This window comes from Pristiophorus japonicus, chromosome 5, assembly GCF_044704955.1.
Source record: "Pristiophorus japonicus isolate sPriJap1 chromosome 5, sPriJap1.hap1, whole genome shotgun sequence".
Lineage (NCBI taxonomy): Eukaryota > Metazoa > Chordata > Chondrichthyes > Pristiophoridae > Pristiophorus > Pristiophorus japonicus.
This window is the reverse complement of record NC_091981.1, coordinates 298,433,436-298,455,152: the sequence shown is the minus strand read 5'-3', so window position 1 is coordinate 298,455,152 and position 21,717 is coordinate 298,433,436. Positions and strand designations below refer to the sequence as shown.

The window sequence follows — 21,717 nt, the reverse complement described above, 5'->3', positions numbered from 1 at the left end:
AGCCAATTCACGCCTCATACCTTCAAAGTTACCCTTCTTTAAGTTCTGGACCATGGTCTCTGAATTAACTGTTTCATTCTCCATCCTAATGCAGAATTCCACCATATTATGGTCACTCTTCCCCAAGGGGCCTCGCACAATGAGATTGCTAATTAATCCTCTCTCATTACACAACACTCAGTCTAAGATGGCCTCCCCCCTAGTTGGTTCCTCGACATATTGGTCTAGAAAACCATCCCTTATGCACTCCAGGAAATCCTCCTCCACCGTATTGCTTCCAGTTTGGCTCGTCCAATCTATGTGCATATTAAAGTCACCCATTATAACTGCTGCACCTTTATTGCATGCACCTCTAATTTCCTGTTTAATACCCTCCCCAACATCACTACTACTGTTTGGAGGTCTGTACACAACTCCCACTAACGTTTTTTGCCCTTTGGTGTTCTGCAGCTCTACCCATATAGATTCCACATCATCCAAGCTAATGTCCTTCCTAACTACTGCATTAATCTCCTCTTTAACCAGCAATGCTACCCCACCTCCTTTTCCTTTTATTCTATCCTTCCTGAATGTTGAATACCCCTGGATGTTGAGTTCCCAGCCCTGATCATCCTGGAGCCACGTCTCCGTAATCCCAATCACATCATATTTGTTAACATCTATTTGCACAGTTAATTCATCCACCTTATTGCGGATACTCCTTGCATTAAGACACAAAGCCTTCAGGCTTGTTTTTTTAACACCCTTTGTCCTTTTAGAATTTTGCTGTACAATGGCCCTTTTTGTTCTTTGCCTTGGGTTTCTCTGCCCTCCACTTTTCCTCATCTCCTTTCTGTCTTTTGCTTTTGCCTCCTTTTTGTCTCCCTCTGTCTCCCTGCATTGGTTCCCATCCCCCTGCCATATTAGTTTAACTCCTTCCCAACAGCACTAGCAAACACTCCCCATAGGACATTGGTTCCGGTCCTGCCCAGGTGCAGACCGTCCGGTTTGTACTGGTCCCACCTCCCCCAGAACCGGTTCCAATGACCCAGGAATTTGAATCCCTCCCTGCTGCACCACTGCTCAAGCCACGTATTCATCTGCGCTATCCTGCGATTCCTACTCTGACTAGCACGTGGCACTGGTAGCAATCCCGAGATTACTAATTTTGAGGTCCTACTTTTTAATTTAGCTCCTAGCTCCTTAAATTCGTTTCGTAGGACCTCATCCCTTTTTTTTACCTATGTCGTTAGTACCAATGTGCACCACGACAACTGGCTGTTCTCCCTCCCTTTTCAGAATGTCCTGCACCCGCTCCGAGACATCCTTGACCCTTGCACCAGGGAGGCAACATACCATCCTGGAGTCTCGGTTGCGGCCGCAGAAACGCCTATCTATTCCCCTCACCATTGAATCCCCTATCACTATCGCTCTCCCACTCTTTTTCCTGCCCTTCTGTGCAACAGAGCCAGCCATGGTGCCATGAACTTGGCTGCTGCTGCCCTCCCCTGATGAGTCACCCCCCCCCCCCCCCAACAGTACTCAAAGCGGTGTATCTGTTTTGCAGGGGGATGACCACAGGGGACCCCTGCACTACCTTCCTTGCACTACTCTTCCTGCTGGTCTTCCATTCCCTATCTGGCTGTGGACCCTTCTCCTGCGGTAAGACCAACTCGCTACACGTGCTACTCACGTCATTCTCAGCATCGTGGATGCTCCAGAGTGAATCCACCCTCAGCTCCAACTCCGCAACGCGGACTGTCAGGAGCTCGAGGCGGATACACTTCCCGCACACGTAGTCGTCAGGGAGACCTGAAGTGTCCCTGAGTTCCCACATGGTACAGGAGCATAACACCCGACCGAGCTCTCCTGCCATGACTTAACCCTTAGATACACTTAAATTGGCAACAACAATGTTAAAAGTTACTGACTAATATAAAAAGAAAAAGAAAAACTACTCGCCAATCACCAGCCAATCACTTACCCCCTAGGCTGTGACGTCACCTTTCTGTTTCTTTCTACTACTTTTTTGCCTTCTCCCTGCAGCTGCACAAGTCACGCCTTTTATAGGCCTCTGCTGATCCCCGGACTCACGCCTCACCAAAGAACTCCCGACGCCTCTCGTGGCCTTTTATAGGTCTCTGCTGATCCCCGGACTCGCGCCTCATCAACGAACTCCCGACGCCTCCCGCGGCCTTTTATAGGCCTCTGCTGATCCCCGGACTCACACCTCACCAAAGAACTCCCGACGCCTCTCGCGGCCTTTTATAGGCCTCTGCTGATCCCCGGATCAAACAACTTACATTTCATGTGTCACTATACAGTACACAGAATGGGTGACGGTACATTTACATTTTTCTTTTCAACGTGCATTACGAAGCAGACCTTGCATTGTATATGGCACTACATAGGTGTTTACAGATCATGGTGCTCCATGTACACAAAAAGTAAATTACAAATACAGCCCGAGGGGGTTTTGTACTGATTCCTGCCCCTGGGTTTTCCGTGGCAGAAGGGCTTTAAACTGTGGCCATTCCCCACCGTGCCTTTGTGGCGACTGCATCAATTTTAAGTGCGTCCCTCAGCACGTAATCCTGGATCTTGGATTGCGCCAGTCTGCAACACGCAGACGTGGTCATCGCCTTGTTCTGGAAAACCAGCAAGTTTCGGCAAGACCAAAGAGCGTCTTTGACCGAGTTGATGACCCTACAGCAGCAGGTGATGTCTGTCTCGGTGTGTGTCCCTGGGAACAGCCCGTAGAGCACAGAGTCTTGTGTTACAGAGCTGCTCGGGATGAACCTCGACAGCAACCACTGCATCTCTTTCCAAACCTGCCTTGCGAAGGCGCAATCCTGAAGGAGATGGGTGACAGTCTCGTCCGCCCCGCAGCCGGCTCGGGGGCACCGTGCCGTGTTGATGAGACGTCAGCTGTGCATGAACGCTCTGACAGGTAAGGCCCTCCTCACCGCCAACCAAGCTACGTCTTGGTGCTTGTGTGAAAGCTCTGGCGATGAGACGTTCTGCCAAACAAGTTCGACAGTTCGCTCAGGGAACCACCCGACAGGGTCCACCATCTCCTTCTTTCGTAGGGCGTCCAGGACCTTGCGTGCTGACCACTGTTTTATGGCCTTGTGGTCAAAGGGGTTTTTTGTGAAAAACTTTTCCACGAAGGACAGGTGGACAAGCATGGTCCAGCTGGTGGGGGCGTTTCGCGGCAGCGTGGCCAGACCCATCCTTCGCAACACCAGGGACAGGTAGAACCTCAGCACGTAGTGACACTTGGTGTTTGCGTACTGGGGGTCTGTGCACAGCTTGATGCAGCCACACACAAAGGTCGCCGTCAGGATGAGGGCCACGTTCGGAACGTCCTTTCCTCCACTGTCCAGAGATTTGTACATCGTGTCTCTGCGGACACGGTCCATTTTGGACCTCCAGACAAAGTGGAAGACGGCCCGGGTGACTGCCGCGGCGCAGGAGCGAGAGATGGGCCAGACCTGTGCCACGTACAACAACACCGAGAGCACCTCACTCCTGATGACCAGGTTCTTTCCTGCCATGGAGAGGAAGCGCATCTTCCACCATCCCAGTTTCTGTTTGACCTTGGCGATACGCTCGTCCGCTCCGAACCATATTCCCAACACCTTCAGGAAATCTGGCTTGACGGTGAAGGGAATGGAGGCTCGGTCGGTCCAGTTGCCAAAGAGCATGGCCTCGCTCTTGCTGCGATTGACCTTTGCTCCCGAGGCCAGTTCAAACTGGTCGCAGATTGTGACCAATCAGCGGACCGACTGCGGATCCGAGCAAAAAACGGCGGCGTCTTCCATATACAGGGAGGTCTTGACCTGAGCACCTCCGCTGCCTGGGATCGTCACCCCTCTAATGCTCACATCCTTCCTGATGGACTCGGCAAAGGGCTCGATACAACACACAAACAAGACAGACGAGAGAGGACAGCCTTGCCTGACTCCAGATCTGATTGGAAAGCTTTGAGTTTCCCGTTGATTAGGACTGCACTACTGATGTCTATGTAGAGCAGTTTGACCCAATTGTGGATACCCTCCCCAAACCCCATTTTGGAGAGCACGTCCATCAGGTACGTGTGCGATATCCTGTCAAAGGCTTTCTCCTGGTCTAAGCTGATTAAGCAGGTGTCCACCCTCCTGTCCCGCACGTAGGCGATCGTATCTCTGAGTAGCGCGAGGCTATCAGAGATCTTCCTGCCGGGGACAGCGCAGGTCTGGTCCGGGTGAACTGTAGGTAAAATATGATCAATGTGAACAAACCTAACCTGTCCATGGTCAAACATCTTGACCAAATATGTGCGAAGACCACATCTTCACCACTCTTCCTGGTAACCACTAACAATTTATGGTGGTTCTTCACTCCTGATTTAATTTCACACTTCTCTTTTACTCTACCTCTATCATGATTCTCTTTAGATACGTTATAGTGAACTAACATGGTGCTTGCTACCAATTGGCTTTTACACTCCTTGAATGCTGTCAAATTATTCTGACCACTTCCAATGGACCTGTTTTATCAGCAGCTCATTCAGTGGATATAATATTGTAGCCAAATTTGGTAGGAACTTCAAAAGACCCAAAAATGATCTAAATTCAGCGACATTCTTGGGAGTGGGTGCATTTCTAATTGCACCCAGCTTTCCCTTGGTTGGATGTAAACCATCTTTGTCTACTCTGTACCCTAAGTACTCCACTGAGTTTTGAAATAACTCACTTGCGAAAAGTCACTCGTACTCTGTACTTTTCTAGCCGTTTGAGCACTTCATTCAATATGTTATTATGGATTTGCCTGTTTGGTGCTGAAATTAGTATGTCATCTAAATAACATAATATCCCTTCAATACCTTGCAAAATCTGGTTCATCACCCCTTGAAATATACCAGGGGAGGAAGACACTCCAAATGGTAGGCTATTAAATTGATATAGACCTAGATGAGTAGTTATTGTCAAGCATGACTTGGACTCCTCATCTAGTTCAAGTTGTAAGTAGGCATTTGTGAGATCTAACTTTAAGATCTGACCACCTGTTAGTGTTGTGAACAAATCTTCTATATTTGGCAATGTTTTGGGGACATTACCCTCTGTAAAGTAACCATAAACCAATTTCTAATCACCACACAACCTTGCCCTAGCATCTGACTTAGGTATAACAACAATGGGTGTAGCCCAATTACATAGATCTATCTTAGAGATAATGTTCTCAGGCTCTAGTCTTGAGTTCTTGCTCAACTTTCTCGAGTGCATAGGGTACGGGACGTGGCTTGCAGTAAAGTGGTCTTGCGTCCTCCTTGGACACTCGCTTTGAAGCCTTGGATCAGACCGCCTCTATCGCAGATCATCTTCGGACACTTCTTGAGGACCAGAGTTCTAGCGAACCGAAATAACTAGGGAGGCAGACAGAGCTTTAAATAAATAAGTGGGGGCAGGGGGGACACTCGCAGTAAAGAGCAATCTAGAATGCTAAAGAGAAAAGAAAAAGAAGCAATGCAAGAAAGTGATTGTGGTAAGGATATAACCAGATTATGTCAGGAAGGGACAGAGCATACAAACAAGAGTGCACTAACAAATAGGGTCCAGGTAAGAAAAAATAGCTAAGACAAATAGGGCTAAAGTACAAAATATGTCTAATGTTTAAAAAGACAAATTTAAAAGCATTGTATCTGAATGCACGAAGCATCTGTAATAAGGTAGACAAATTAACAATGCAAATAGATGTAAACAGATATGATATAGTTGCAATTACAGAGACATGGTTGCAGGGTGACCAGAGTTGGAAGCTGAATATCCAAGGATATTTGATATTTAGGAAGGACAGGAAAAAAGGAATAGAGGGTGGTGTGGCGTTCTTAGTAAAGGATGAAATCAGAGCAATAATGAGAAAGGATATTGGCTCAGAAAATCAAGATGTAGAATCAGTCTGGGTGGAGCTAAGGAGCACCAAAGGGCAGAAAACATTAGTGGGAGTTGTCTCTAGGCCTGCAAATAGTAGTGATGCAGGGGATGGCATCAAACAGGAAATTAGAGATGCATGTAGCAAAGGTCGTCATCATCATCATAAGCAGTCCCTCGAAATGAGGATGACTTTTTTCCAAAAAAAAGGATGAGCTCACAGGTGAATTTCAAATGAAGAACCCAAACTACATTCTCAAGGGTGGAAGATTTTTTTAACGTGTGGTGGCCGTTGCACACCAGCCACCACACTGGCTTGACAAAGCTAGGTTTTGGTCCAGTGGCAAGGATTACCCAAGACAACTGGAGACCTGCTCGGTTGCATGGACCTGGTGTGCACTGTGGGCTGGCCTGTGCTGCCCCTGGCCCCGAACTCACGCCTCCCCTGGGCCCTGATCACATCCCTCCACAGTCTCTCTCAGCTCCTTCGCCCCGATCTCGCCGCTCCTGCTGCATCTGCCCACGCTCCAATCACTGACCTGGACCTTGCTGACGTCACTCTTCGCTGCCGTTGCCCTCCTGCACCAGCTCACGCTGTACCTTGTAGTAGTATGTCTCCACACTGCTCCCTGGGCTGCACGCCGCTCCTTTTATGGCCCCGACCTGCCGCTGATGGTTTCTCGCAGGTGGGTACTTCTCCAGAACTATTTTCTTACTAATCATTTCCTTTAATTCCTTTTGTTTACTAGACCCTTGGTTCCCTAGCATTTCTGGGATGTTATCTGTGTCCTCTTCCGTGAAGACAGAACCGAAGTATTTAATTGTTCCCCATTAGTAGCAAGGGTACTAAGTGACTTTAATCTACATATAGACTGGCCAAACCAAATTAGTAATAATACTGTGGCAGATGAATTCCTGGAGTGTGTATGAGATGGATTTTTAGACCAGTATGTTGAGGAGTCTACTAGGGAACAGGCTATCCTAGATTGGGTATTATGTAATGAGAAGGGGTTAATTAACAGTCTTGTTGTGCGGGGTCCTTTAGGGAAAAGTGACCATAACAGATTGAATTCTTTAAGATGGAAAGTGAAGTAGCCCAATCCGAAACTAGGGTCCTTAATCTAAACAAAGGAAACTACGAAGGTATGAGGAATGAATTGGCTATGATAGATTGGGAAGATTCATTAAAAGGCATGATGGTGGATAGGCAATGGCTAATATTTAAAGAACAAATGCATGAATTGCAACAGTTATACATTCCTTTCTGGTGTAAAAACACAAGGAAAAGGGGCCCAACCATGGCTAACAAAAGAAATTAGGGATAGTATTAGATCCAAAGAGAAGTTATACAAAGTTGCCAGAAAAAGTAGCAAGCCTGAAGATTGGGAGCAGTTTAGAATTCAGCAAAAAAGACCAAGAGATTGATTTAAGAAAGGAAAAATAGTGAGTAAACTTGCAAGGAACATAAAAACAGACTGCAAAAGTTTCTACAAGTACGTAAAAAGAAAAAGATTAGTGAAGACAAATATAGGTCCTTTACAGAGAGAAACAGGAGAATTTGTAATGGGGAACAAGGAAATTGCAGAACAATTAAATAAATACTTCGGTTCTGTCTTCACGTTAGAGGACACATAACATCCCAGAAATGCTAGGGAACCAAGGGTCTAGTGAGCAAGAGGAATTAAAGGAAATGATTATTAAGAAAATAGTTCTGGAGAAACTAATGGGATTGAAGGCCGATAAATCCCAAGGGCCTGATGATCTGCATCCCAGAGTACTAAAAGAGGTAGCCATGGAAATAGTGGATGCATTGGTTGTCATCTTCCCAAATTCTACAGATTATGGAACAGTTCCTGCAGATTGGAGGGTGGCAAATGTAACCCTACTATTTAAAAAAGGAGGGAGAGAGAAAACTGTGAACTACAGACCAGTTAGCCTGACGTCCGTAGTAGGGAAAATGCTGGAGTCTATTATAAAGGATGCACACTTGGATAATATCAATGGGATTAAACAAAGTCAACATGAATTTATGAAAGGAAATCATGTTTGACAAACCTACTGGAGTTTTTTGAGGATGTAACTGATAGAATAGATAAGGGAGAACCAGTGGATGGGGTGTATTTGGATTTTCAGAAGGCCTTTGATAAAGTCCCACATAAGAGGTTAGTGTGCAAAATTAAAGCACATAGGATTGGGGGTAATGTATTGGCATGGATTGAAAATTGGTTAACTGACAGGAAACACTAGGAATAAATGGGTATTTTTTGGGGTGTCGGGCAGTGACTAGTGGGGTACCACAGGGATCAGTGCTGGGGCCCCAGCTATTCACAATATATATATATATATATATATATATAAATGATTTGGATGAGGGAACCAAATGTAATATTTCCAAGTTTGCTGGGTGGGATTGTGAGGAGGATGCAAAGACACTGCAAGGTGATTTAGATAGGTTGAGTGAGTGGGCAAACACATGGCAGATGCAGTATAACATGGATAAATGTGAAGTTACCCACTTTGGTAGGAAAAACATAAGAACAAAGTATTATTTAAATGGTGATGGCTTGGGAAGTGTCGATGTACAGAGGGACCTGGGTGTCCTTGTACACCAGTCATTGAAAGCAAACATGCAGATGCAGCAAGCAGTTAGGAAGGTAAATGGTATGTTGGTCTTCATTGCAAGAGGATTTGAGTACAGGAGCAAGGATGTCTTACTACAGTTGTACAGGGCCTTGGTGAGACCGCACCTGGAGTATTGTGTGCCGTTTTGGTCTCCTTACCCAAGAAAGAATATACTTAACATAGAGGGAGTGCAATGAAGGTTCACCAGACTGATTCCTGTGATGGCAGGACTGTCCTATGAGAGATTGGAGCGACTAGGTCTGTATTCACTAGAATTTAGAAGAATGAGAGGGGATCTCATTGAAACGTATAAAATTCTGACTGGGTTGGATAGACTGGATGTGGGGAGGATGTTTCCCCTGGCTGGGAAGTCTAGAATAAGGGGTCACAGTCTCAGGATACGGGGTAGGAAATTTAGGACCGAGATGAGAAATTTTTTCACTCGGAGGGTGATGAACCTCTGAATTCTCTACCACAAAAGGCCAAGTCACTGAATATATTTAAGAGGGAGATATCGATTTCTAGAAACATAAGGCATCAAGAGTTATGGGGAAAAAGCAGGAATATGGTGTTGAGATAGAGGACCAGCCATGATATTTTGAATGGTGGTGCAGATTCGAATGGCCTACTGCTGTTCCTATTTTCTATATTTCTATGATTCCGATACTATGCTCACGGATGTACCAGTGTCGATTTCCACGGGTATCTTGGTTCCTGCAACATCTACTTGGATGATACTTTTCGAATCGCTGTTAGATGCCCTCGTGCTCCTGATCACATGTATCTCTTCATCCTGTTGCTTTTCTTCCATGCTATGTACTCCTGGTACTTTCTACTTATCCTTGAAAGTTGGTTTACTCTCAGTCAGCATGCCTTCACAAGCAGAATTCATGTAGAAGAAACACTCTGCCTTTATATATGGACAACTTTGATAAATGTGTTGTCCCAGACACCAATAGCATGACTTCAATGCTCTGTTACCATTGCCAGTTGCTGAGACTTTGGGGCCCCAACTGCCTTTTACTTTTAACCTGCAGGCGATTCACCTTGGTTGTCTGATGACTGGAAATGGTACGAAATTCTCAGGAATATTGGTCGGCCATGTCTGTCTGACAAGCTAAATCAAAAGTCAAGATGGGGGTTGTCAATAACTTTCTTCTGATCGCATCATTTTTCATCCCACAAACAAAGTGGTCACACAATGCTCGGTCTTGAAAGTTTCTGAAATGACAGTGAATAGATAGCTTTTTTTAATGCTGAAATGTACTTACTGATACTTTTGTCGGTTAACTAATCTTGTATTCCGAAATGATAACTTCCAGCAATTTCTAGGGGCTCAGGACAATAGTGCTGCTCTAACTTCCTTAGAAATCCATCAGTACCGTGTCCTTCGGCTTCATGAGAACAAGCCTATTTTTCAGGGTTTCATACACCTCGGGGCCTGTCTCAGTCAGGAAAATAGCCTGTTTACTTTCCAACACGGTTTATCATCGGGGACTTCAATGATGCTATTCGCTGTGAAAAACATTTCTAGCTGCTCCACATACACTCCGAAAGTATTGGTCACAAAGGAATTCACCCAAGCGCCCTATTATTCCCATAGGTGCGGCCATCTGGATTCTTTAGTTAAGCCAAGTGTGCTTGTAGTTTACCTTGGATCTTTAGCTGTTCTGCAAACAAAGGACCTCTAGTCTCTCTGTTGTTTGGCTGGAATCATTCACCAACACAAATTTCAGCTATGGTATCCAGGAATCCTATCCTTCATCGCCAATGTGATATATTCTTTACAACTTTACAAACACACAGACTTCACAAGATGGCTTCAAGACAGGAACTTGTCAGGTGACCTGTCACCTGATGCTTTTATTATAAACAGCAATAGCTGTATTACCTTAATAGTCCACTAAGTGGAGCAATAGTCCACTAGGTGGAACTATATTACACACTCGACCCACATCCCTCTTTCCCCATCCTTCTGCATCTGCCTCTGGAAAAAACTCTCCAACCTCTCTTACAACTGCATTTATAAACTCCAAACTGTCAACCCTTTGGCCTTCCACTCCCCATGATATTTCTGCAGTCACAGATTTGCTCAACCACACCCTTAGCACATTTGATGCCCTAGTCCCGATTAAAACCGATTCTTTCTCTCACTCTGGCCATTCCCCTTGGTACAGCCCTCATCTTTGCTCCCTCAAGTCCAAGGGATACAGACTTGAATGGGTGAATGTGGCGGACAACTGGTTTTACCATTCACCAGCAGATCTGGCTGGATCACATAAAGCATTATCGAGTCCTACTCTTGCCTGCCAAACTGCACACTATTCCAGGATTGTTCTGGATTGCAAATATAACCCTCAGCTATTATTCTCTACTGCTAACTGTCTTCTTAAACCCCTCTCCCGTGTCTCCATCACACTCAACTCCAACAACAAGTGTGAGGAGCTCATGGACGACTTTGTCTCAAAGATTGAGACCATCCGTTCAGCTGCCTATGACATTTCCCTTCCTTACCCTAGCCCACCGGGCCAAACTTCCTCTGAGGTTGCCCCCTGGCCCTAGCTTTGAACTCGCATATTTCTCCAGTTTCACTCTGATCTCCCCTGATGATCTCTACACATTCATCTTGTCCACCCACTTCCTGCTCCCTTGGCTCTATTCCCATTAAACAGCTAACCACCCAAATTCCTTTTCTGGCCCCCATGTTAGCTGACATTATTAATGGTTCTCTCTCGGGTACTGTCCCCCTCTACTTCCAATTTTCCGTCATCACCCTCTCCTCAAAACAACCCTTGACCCCACTTTGCTTGCAATCTCCAACCCCCATTTCCTCTCAAGTCCTTGAACGTGTTGTCGCCTCCCAAATCCATGATCATCTTTCCTGTAACTGTTTGAATCCCTTCAATCTGGTTTCCGCCAATGCTACAGTACTGAAAGCTCTCATCAAAGTCACAAATGACATCCTTTGTGACAAAGGTAAACCATCCCTCCTCGTCCTTTTCGACCTGTCTGCAGCCTTTAACACGGTTGACAACTCCATCCTCCTCCAACGCCTCTCCACCGTCATCCAGCTGGGTAGGACTGCACACGCCTGGTTCCATTCTTCTCTAATCGTAGCCAGAAAATCAATTTCAACGGCTTCTCTTCCCACTCCTGTATCGTTACCTCTAGTGTCCCCCAAGGATCTATCCTTGGCCCGCTCTTTCTCATCTACACGTTGCCCCTTGGCGACCTCATCCGAAAACAGTCAGTTTCCACATGTACGCTGATGACACCCAGCTCTACCTCACCACCACGTCTCTCGACCCCTCCAAGGTCACTAGATAGTTAGACTGCTTGTCCAACATCCAGGAATGGATGAACAGAAATTTTCTCAAATTAAATATTGGGATGAACGAAGCCATTGTCTTTGGTCCCCACCATAAACTACGTTCCCTACCCTCCAACTCCATCCCTCTCCTTAGCATCTGTTTGAGGCTGAACCAGACTGTTTGCAACCTAGGTGTCATATTTGACCCTGAAATGAGCTTCCAGCCACATATCAGCGGCATAACTAAAACCGCCTATTTCCACCTCCGTAACATTGCCCGCCTCTGCCGCTGCCTCAGCTCTTCTGCTGCTGAAAACCTCATTCATGCCTTTGTTACCTCTAGACATGACAATGTGGATATGTGAAAATGTATTAGCAATAAAGACAGTGAAGTGAACTGGATATTAAATGTATACAGACATTAAAGTCGAGAAGTTGTGAACGTGGGAATTATATATGGACAGTATAAGCTAACAAAGAATTCATGGAGGAATAGCTATGAAAATCTCAGACTCGAGACTGCAAAATGTTACAATACTAACACATATTGAAACAAAACCCACAGCTTGCAGAAAAACCTCAAGGTCTTATTAAATCATGTTATTAACCTGAAACATTAACAGAAGGTCTTTGTTTAAAATCAGACCATACTTAGGTCGGCTTATGAGTGGACAAAGGGAAAGAGGGATCGAAAGGGATAGGCTAAACTAGGATGTCACTCTAGCCCTATCTTGTTATCTTTTGCCGAAAATGTAACGTCACTTTGTCCGTAGGAAGTGGGTGCGATCTATCAGAGTTGCACTCCTTCTGTCTGATAAGGTCCCCGATCAGGATTTGCTTTTTAAATAAAAGCTTGCTCTGTTTAAAGCACAATCGGTATTCGACTCAGTGATTTCACTGAACCAGATTGAGGGAAAAGAATCCACATTTACATTTGGTGTCAGAAGTGGGATCTCAACGGACGACTGCCGAAAACTTGCGAATTAAGAGCCAGACGAGCCTTGGACTAGACGAGGGGAAAGTGGCCACTGGAGTGAGTATGATTTCAATACTGCTCCAGTTTCCCCCGGTTTCAAAAGTCTGAGGAAAGTTTAGCCACTCGCTGGTTCTCAGGTAGTGTCTGAACAAGATCCAGGACAATCTGGTGAATACCTTTCAAACTTAGAATAGGGATAGAGATAGGGAAATTGCGCGATGACGCAAACCAAGCGGCGACTCAGAAAGATAGGTTAGAATAGGTAAGCCTGCCGGGTTCGAGGCCCAGAGCCTGCCTGGGTTCGAGGCCCAGTGTCTGTGTGGGTTCGAGGCCCAAGTAAAACCGCGCGGCAACGCGGAGAGAGAGATAGAATCGCGCGAACCACGTAGGGAAACGCTGAGGTTAGGGAATTACGTAAAATTAAGCCACAGGACTACGCGGGACTGTGTAAATTTTAAATTGTACTTACGCCAGGTACGGCGTCGATCTTGTATATCACTTGGTCCGCCTAGACTCTGGGTAAGATAACAAACCACCACGGGGCGACGTGGAGACAATCAGGACTAATTAGGACCCTGATCCAATGTGCGGCGACACAGGATGGGTAATTTAGATAAAACTACGAATTCCCTGAAAGGTCATGGATCCAAAAATTAATAGGAAAGAAGAGAGACTCTTGTGAACGTCTGTTTTAAATGAGAAATGCTTGTGTGATTTTTACTGTTTTTAAAAAAAAAAAGCCGGGGAGTTGTGGTTTGTTTAAGCTCCACCCACTTTTTCAAACCGAATGAGAGGTTTTTTTTAACCCTTCGTAGTGTTGTCCTGTATGTGGGAAGATTGAGTGTGAACCTTATTGAATTACGTATATTCGGATGATAAGTTACGGAGCCAGGAAATGCACAGAGGATAGGTTTGTTGAGTTTTTAAAAAAAAAAAGAAAAAAATACATGGTCCCGGTGGTTAAAAAAGGATTTGACATGCTCACTTACTTGTCGAAAGAAAACATTCAGAGAAGGCACAGCAAAACAACTGAGATGGATTCAAAAAAAATATTATATTAAATAACACGACCTTGAGGCTGGAACAATTGAGATAACGAAAAGCAGTCCACAGCCTACGTGCCAGACTTCCCTCTAGTTATGGAAAAAAAAAAGATGAAACGTACTAAATAGGTGCTGAAAAAAAGTGTTCTGAGATTTTAAATTATGAGAAAAATTCCATTGCAGTCTAAAAAAAAATCACCCCTGTCCAGTTGGCAGAAAAACTCCATTAAATTAGGGCTTTCATTGACAGAAGGAGGACATATTAAAAACCGTAGATGTCTTAAAGAAAGAGTGCACGCACGAGAAACGTACTAAGAGTTCCACTGGGACCTCTGAGAAAGGTATCGATAGACTACTTAGTTAAAATGGTTGGCTTTGCATTGACCGAGGCTGATGACGAAATTGAGTTTCAGTAAACAAATAGCTATTAAAAATGTGTGGTCTCGTTTTAAATCAATTTTTAAAAAAAATATCTTTGGCAAGTACTTGAATAAGAAGTAAAAAAATATTGGAGTTTAATCAAATGCTGCCTTTCCTGATAAGATTTTTTTTTCAGATGGTTACGTGAAGTCATGTAATGACATCAGGTCTTCTTACAAACCTGTAAAGGAGTTAACCCTTTCCATTGACAGCTGTTTCATACTGAACATTATCAATTTGGATTTCTTAATAGAAAAAAGACTCACCTAACAGAGGAATGGTGCAATAGTCAGAATAAAAATAAAAACAGAACTAGCTTATGTAATAATACTTGTCTGATACAATAAAGAAATAGATACTCAAACAAAACAAATTGAAGAGTTAAAAGGCTAAGATAAATAAGCTGAAAGGGATCCACAAACCCAACTTAACCCTGACCTCCGATTTCACGGAGTGACCTCGACATGCATGGATATAATGCAGAATCAAGGGACCTGTGGGCCCTGGTAAAGCAAACCCTGAGCCCAACTGAGCATGCCCGATTTCTAACTCACCGAGGACGTGCTACTCATGATGCATTGTTGGTTGCTCACCCTAACGATGTCCAGGATCACCTAAACACTATCTTTAATGCTCTCACCACGACCCTTCAGAAGCCCATCAGTATGGCCGCAGTATTAGAAACTAAACCCAAACGAGAAGAAACTGCCGATGAATTCATGGAAAGATTTATTCAAATATACGGAAGTCAATCGGGAGATAATGCCTTCAGGGCAGGAGAGGATTCTCCTCAATTCTGCGCTATCCTACTTCAGTGCCTGCCCTATTCGGTTGCTCACGCTATCCGGACAAATAATATGAATTGGGCAGATAACAGTAAAGCCCAGATGGAAAGGGCGGTTAAATATTATTGGCAGGAAAAGAAAGGAGAGGGGGGAGGTGCGCCGCCAACCCGGGTCAAGACTGAATACGTGACTAGAAAGGAAGAGCCGCCTCGGGTGGAAGGACCAAAACCCGACCCAAGGGGATACCAGATGGAACCGCAGAATTGCGTGCAGGGTTGGGTGGATAAACAGGGATATGGTTATAACAAACACCTAAATGGCCCGGGCCCTGCTAATTACGGACCGCCCTACTGTCCCCGGCCTGGAATGGGAAGAGGTCGGGGCTGGGAAAGACGAGATGGATGCTTTATTTGTGGGCAAGAAGGACATTGGAATAGAAATTGTCCCTCCCGTCAGCATGAAAAAGGAAGGGGAGGAAGAGGAGGGGGGCAAGGGGGGAAGAGGACGGGGATCTTACACTAACTTCTCCCAGAACAACCCCTTTGGCCAACCGTCCCCCGATTCATATTGACTACGCAGCTTGATTGTGCAGGGACCCTCCCCGGATGACGAACCGATGATATTGTTAAAAATTTGGAATGAGTGGCAACCCTTGATAGATACGGGAGCCTTCATGTCTTCTGTACAATCAAAGCTTAAACTTCCTGCCTTCACTGAAACACAGGGACTGTCAGGATTCCTGGAACAAGTATCTATATTCCCGGTGTCAGAACCGGTTAAAATGGGTTACCAGGAAGAATCGGTGGAACATCGATTTGTTATCACAACCAATCTGGACTGTAACTTGATGGCTAGAGACCTCCTCTGCAAATTCCAGTTGCATTTGGAGTGTGGAGATGATGGGATTATTGTAAAACAGGGAACCCTTAAGCGGCAGTATTATACCACTAGAACCCCTTAGTGGTGGTCTCTGGACCTGCCGCAGGCACCCTATCACGTCACCCTAGCATACGATCCCAGTGGAAAGAATCAGGACCTGCAGAACTTTTATCAGGATCACGAAGGGGAAGTGAAGGAAATTCTATTAAGGGCTAGAGTGACTGCACCAGAAGGGAAGGCAGATTTTGTGGAAATGGACAGCCCCCAACGGTGGCACCACATATTACTCGAAGTATTACCTCCCCACCACGCTAAAGATTTGGGAGTTATGGTGCGCCAGGCTATAGACGAGGTTGACCCTACCAGCCGGGATGTGCAAATGTGGACTGGCCCTCTATCCGACAGTACCCACCTAAATCACAGGCAATACCGAGTATCCACCGAGCTTTGGAGGCTAGCCGAGTCGAACCAATTTGCCAGTTTCCAGTCCCCATGGCTAAACAAATGCGACAGTGGTTGTGAATGATCAATTACTGCAGATCCTGGATCCCTAATGTTGCCCTGATGACTAAGCACCTCACCCCGTATACAAATAAGTAAGTCAGCTTTGAAATAGAAACCGCAGACGTCCAAGCCTTTAAGGAACTAAAGACAGCCCTGCTGCAAGCTCCGGCTTTGGGCCGGCCCCTCTATGACCGGCCCTTTCAACTGTACTGTACAATCCTGAAAGACTGTGCTACTGCTGTCTTAACTCAGAAACACGGGGATAAGCATAGGCCTGTTGTCTACTACTCTTCCAAAATAGACCCCGTTGCCTTGGGACACCCTGTATGCACTCAAATATTAACCGCCATCTACAATAGCCTCCAATCCGCTGCCAACATCACCCTCCAGCAGGATATTGTTGTGTACACCTCTCACTCCATAGCTGCCCTCCTGGGTCAACTGCAGACTCAACACCTTACCATGGCCAGGCAAAGCAGATATGAGATCTACTTACTAAATAATCCTAAGCTGACCTTTTGACACTGTGCTGCCATTAATCCGGCCTGTTTTCTTACTGAGCCACCCCAAGATGAGGAAGAACCCAGTCATGATTGTTTATCTTTAATTCAAGAGGCCACATCAGTCAGGGAAGATTTAGTTGATGTACCAATGGAAGATCCAGACTGTATTATGTATGTTGACGGAAGTTCTTCTATTAATCCAGAAGGTACACAAATCTCAGGATACGCCATAGTAAAACAGGAGAATCAGGTCTTGGAATCTGTCGCCTTTGAAACCGCCTATTCTGCCCAACAAGCTGAACTATTCGCCCTCACCCGAGCCTGTATCTTGGCCAAAGATCTCAGTCAATATCTATACCGACTCTAGGTATGCCTTTGGGGTGACCCATGATTTCGGACAATTATGGAAAAATAGGGGATTCCTAACCTCACAGGGGAATGAGATATCCCATAAGTAACTAGTATCTGATTTGTTGCAAGCCCTCATGCTCCCCAAGCGCATTGCCGTTGTTGAATGTACCGCCCACACCACCGGAAAATCCCCGGTTGATATAGGGAACCACTGTGCTGACAAAGAGGCTAAACAGGCCTCTCGTGACCAACAGATGGTAGTGCCCAAAATGATGAGTCAGACTAAAAATCCTGCGAAGGATAAGTTAGCCTCGGAAAAACCAATGCCAACCATCCAAGATGTTATTAAAGCACAGGAGGACGCTCCTGAAAAAGAAAAACTGTTGTGGAAAAATTATGAATGTACTTATGCCAATGTTTCTAAACTCTGGACCACTCCCGCGGAACAGACTTGCATGTCTGACGAGTTGGCTCGATGGGTTATTGAATGTATGCATTTTGCTACTCATTGTGGAGCAAAGACCACGAGTGACACACTTTTGGCTACTTGGTGGCACCCTAGACTCCAGGCGCTCGCCCAGAACATCAGTAGTCGTTGCCTGGTTTGCCAGCAACATAATCCAGGGAAGGGAGTCCCCTGTGATTGGGGTAAAACGCCCCTACCCGAAGATCCCTTTGAGACATTTCAGTTGGACTACATTGAGTTGCAAAAAGTTCAGTGTTACAAATATGTGTTAGTAATAGTAGATGTGTTTAGCAGATGGATTGAAGCCTACCCTACCCTGGACAATGAGGCTCAAACTGTTGTTAAGGTGTTAATGAGGGAAATTGTTCCTAGATATGGTATCTCAGCTCAACTGATGACCACCTATGTTCTTTCTCTGACTCAGGCTCTGCGACTAGCTCACAACCAGGTTCGAGAGGCTCACCTCGACCTCCCAGTTTTACCCGAATTGTCCCTCATGGCACCAGGGAAGTATGGATTCGGAAGGGATTAGAGCCACGATGGGAGGGGCCTTTTCAGGTGTTACTCCCTACCTCCACTGCAGCCAAGGTTGAGGGGAAAAGTGCCTGGGTTCACCTGCACCACTGTAAGCTCACCACCCACTAACGAACCTATTTTACTGGTTATTCTAATTCCTGTTTCTGTTTCAGATTTCCTCTTCTCCATAGCTGAACAAGGCCATTGACATCCTAATTGTAACATGGACCAGTTTGAACTTTTACCCGTAGTGATAGACAGCTAGCTACACCGACGGTGACCTAAGAAGAGAGACGGGAGAACTGAACTCTTTTAATCAGCAAAATAAATGGATTATTTATCTGAATCCTGAGCCATAAGATGAAACTGTGTCTGTATGCCACAGTCTGTATAATATGACAGTTTCGGCGCATGGGAGGGGAGACAGAGACGAGAGCTCCATGTAAACACCTTTTTGTACATGTCTTATGTTTATGTGCAAAATGGGAACTTTTCTAGATGTTGGGTGTGTTCACATTCCCTATACATTTCCCTATACATTCCAAAGGGGGAATTCCTTTGCGCCCCGTTCCACTAACCCTAACTGAGACTGTCAGATGGATTCAGAGTCAAACTATCACAAGAGGAGGGGGGCCAATACAAATACGAGAGAGGAAAGGCGGGTCAAAAGAGGGATCACGGAGATCAGGAGGAGTATCATACCGTTACCACGTGAACAACCAAGTGGAGGTCACCAAGTGGGAGAGTGCTGGAGACCCCATTAGTCAGACGTTCCAGGGATGGTACCAACCTATAACCGTGAAAAGGAACCCCCATTCATAGCCCTGACCAATACCTCAGGGATTGGGAGGCCAACCGGGGACATATGTCTAATCCGAAATGACACCAGTAACAAGGGACATATCATAGGGTATAGCAGATGCCCACACAGTCTCAACATCACCACAGGTGCACGAGTCAACATCCTCTCTCACCTTCCGGATAACACAGGTGGAGGTTTGTGGGCCCAGTCCTGGGACCCGGAAGATGGACAGAGTCCTGTTATCTGGGAAATGTGGTGCCATTTGTGCAGCAAGTACGTACCCTGGCGGAAGCACATGCCTCCAGCCGATACAAGCGAACCATCACCCCCGCCGACAAGTTCTTTGGGGTCATGATGTTCCCAATCGGGATAGGACATCTCATGGATGAAGTACAGAACCTAGAGACGATATTGGAACAGATAGCTAACAATATTGCTGAAGCTCTGGAGGGCATCACAGCTGAAATGGTAGCAATAAGGACCGTAGCATTACAAAACCGAATGGCCCTCGATTATCTGTTAGCTGAGAAAGGGGGAACGTGTGCCCTGATAGGATCTGAATGTTGCACTTACATCCCCGATAATTCAGAAAACATAACCAATCTCGTTGATCACATAAGAAGGGAGGTAAAGAAGTTATCCACCCCTGCAGGAGGAGTAGGCTGGTTTGATTGGCTGTTAGGTGGATCTTGGGGATCGTATCTAATGCATGGAGCAATTATTCGCATCGTAATAATAATTACCTGTTGCTTGATTATTGGTTGCTTTAACCTTTGTGATAAAGTCATGATGGCAAGATTAGCAAACCCTCTTGTGGTCAAGGGCTCCCGGGTTATGATCCAACGAACTAAAGAACTATTCGACAATAACAACAATCTGATTCAGGAAATAGAGTGTGAACGGATGAATGCGATACTCCTAGAATGATCCTAAGTGTTATCATGGAATGATAAAAGGGGGGAATGTGGATATGTGAAAATGTATAAGCAATAAAGACAGTGAAGTGAACTGGATATAAAATGTATACAGCCATTAAAGTCGAGAAGTTGAGAACATGGGAATTATATATGGACAGTATAAGCTAACAAAGAATTCATGGAGGAATAGCCATGAAAATCTCAGACTCGAGACTGCAAAATGTTACAATACTAACACATATTGAAACAAAACCCACAGCTTGCAGAAAAACCTCAAGGTCTTATTAAATCATGTTATTAACCTGAAACATTAACAGAAGGTCTTTGTTTAAAATCAGACCATACTTAGGTCGGCTTATGAGTGGACAAAGGGAAAGAGGGATCAAAAGGGATAGGCTGAACTAGGATGTCACTCTAGCCCTATCTTGTTATCTTTTGACGAAAATGTATAACCGTCGTCCCTTTACAATGTAACGTCACTTTGTCCGTAGGAAGTGAGTGCGTTCTATCAGAGTTGCATTCCTTCTGTCTGATAAGGTCCCCGATCGGGATTTGCTTTTTAAATAAAAGCTTGCTCTGTTTAAAGCACAATCGGTATTCGACTCAGTGATTTCACTGAACCAGATTGAGGGAAAAGAATCCACATTTACAACTATTCCAACGCACTCCTGGCTGGCCTCCCATATTCTACACTACGTAAACTTGAGGTAATCCAAAACTCAGCAGTCCGTGTCCTAACTTGCACCAAGTCACGATCACTCATCACTCCTGTGCTCACTACCTACATTGGCTCCCGGAGAAGCTATGCCTCGATTTCAAAATTCTCATCCTTGTTTACAAATCCCTCCAAGGCCTCACCCCTTCCTATGTCTGGAATCTCCTCCAGCCCCACAACCCCCCGAGATATCTGCGCTGCTCTAATTTTGCCCTCTTCAGCATCCCTGATTATAATTGCTCAACCATTGGTGGCCGTGCCTTCAGCTGCTTGGGCCCCAGTCTCTGGAAATCCCTCCCTAAACCTCTCCGCCTTTCTACCTCTCTTTCCTCCATTAAAACGCTCCTTAAAACCTACCTCTTTGAACAAGCTTTTGCTCACCTGCCCTAATTTTCTATGGCGCGGTGTCAATTTTTTTTTCTCCTAACAATCCTGTGAGGCACCTTGGGACATTTTACGACGTTCAAGACGCTAGATAATACAACTTATTATGAGGGAAGACAAGGGATGGAATATATTCACTGTGGAGGGACACGAAGTAAAATCTCCCAGGCTACACTTGCTGGGTCATGTTATATGTTGTATGGCTGTCTTGCTCTTTTCACTTTGTTACTTTAAACGTTGAATTACACACTCAGTTGTAGTAAATGCAGGGTCTTTTATTCAGACATTCATGCTATACAAACCAAGCATGAAACTTACTGAGAGCAAACACTTCACAAAGGCAGCTCTCTGCTTGCTCCGATTCCCGTGGCTGCTTGAGACACACACACCATCCGAGCTTCCAGTGTCTAATGTCTCATGTATAATGTGTGTGTGTGAGACAAAGTCATCTTTATACCAAAAAAGCCTTTGAACTTTGTTTCCTTGCATAGTACATTTAGACAATTAACATGCAGACGATGTAGAATCAAAATGGCATTGTCCTGAAATCACGACTAACTGCTTTCTGAATTACTATACACAAACCAGATCGTTTAACATAGAAACATAGAAAATAGGTGCAGGAGTAGGCCA

At 45.2% G+C, this 21,717-nt stretch overlaps 1 long non-coding RNA gene across 1 annotated transcript in view; it reads left to right on the top strand.

Moving 5' to 3' along the window:
* The window catches only part of LOC139264039 (uncharacterized), a 46,894-nt gene extending 26,285 nt beyond the window's left edge, over positions 1 to 20,609 (top strand). Inside the window, exon 3 of the long non-coding RNA XR_011593286.1 lies at positions 18,440 to 20,609. This is a non-coding gene — a long non-coding RNA (uncharacterized lncRNA). The remainder of the gene's footprint in view (positions 1 to 18,439) is intronic.
* Positions 20,610 to 21,717: the final 1,108 nt, after the last annotated feature.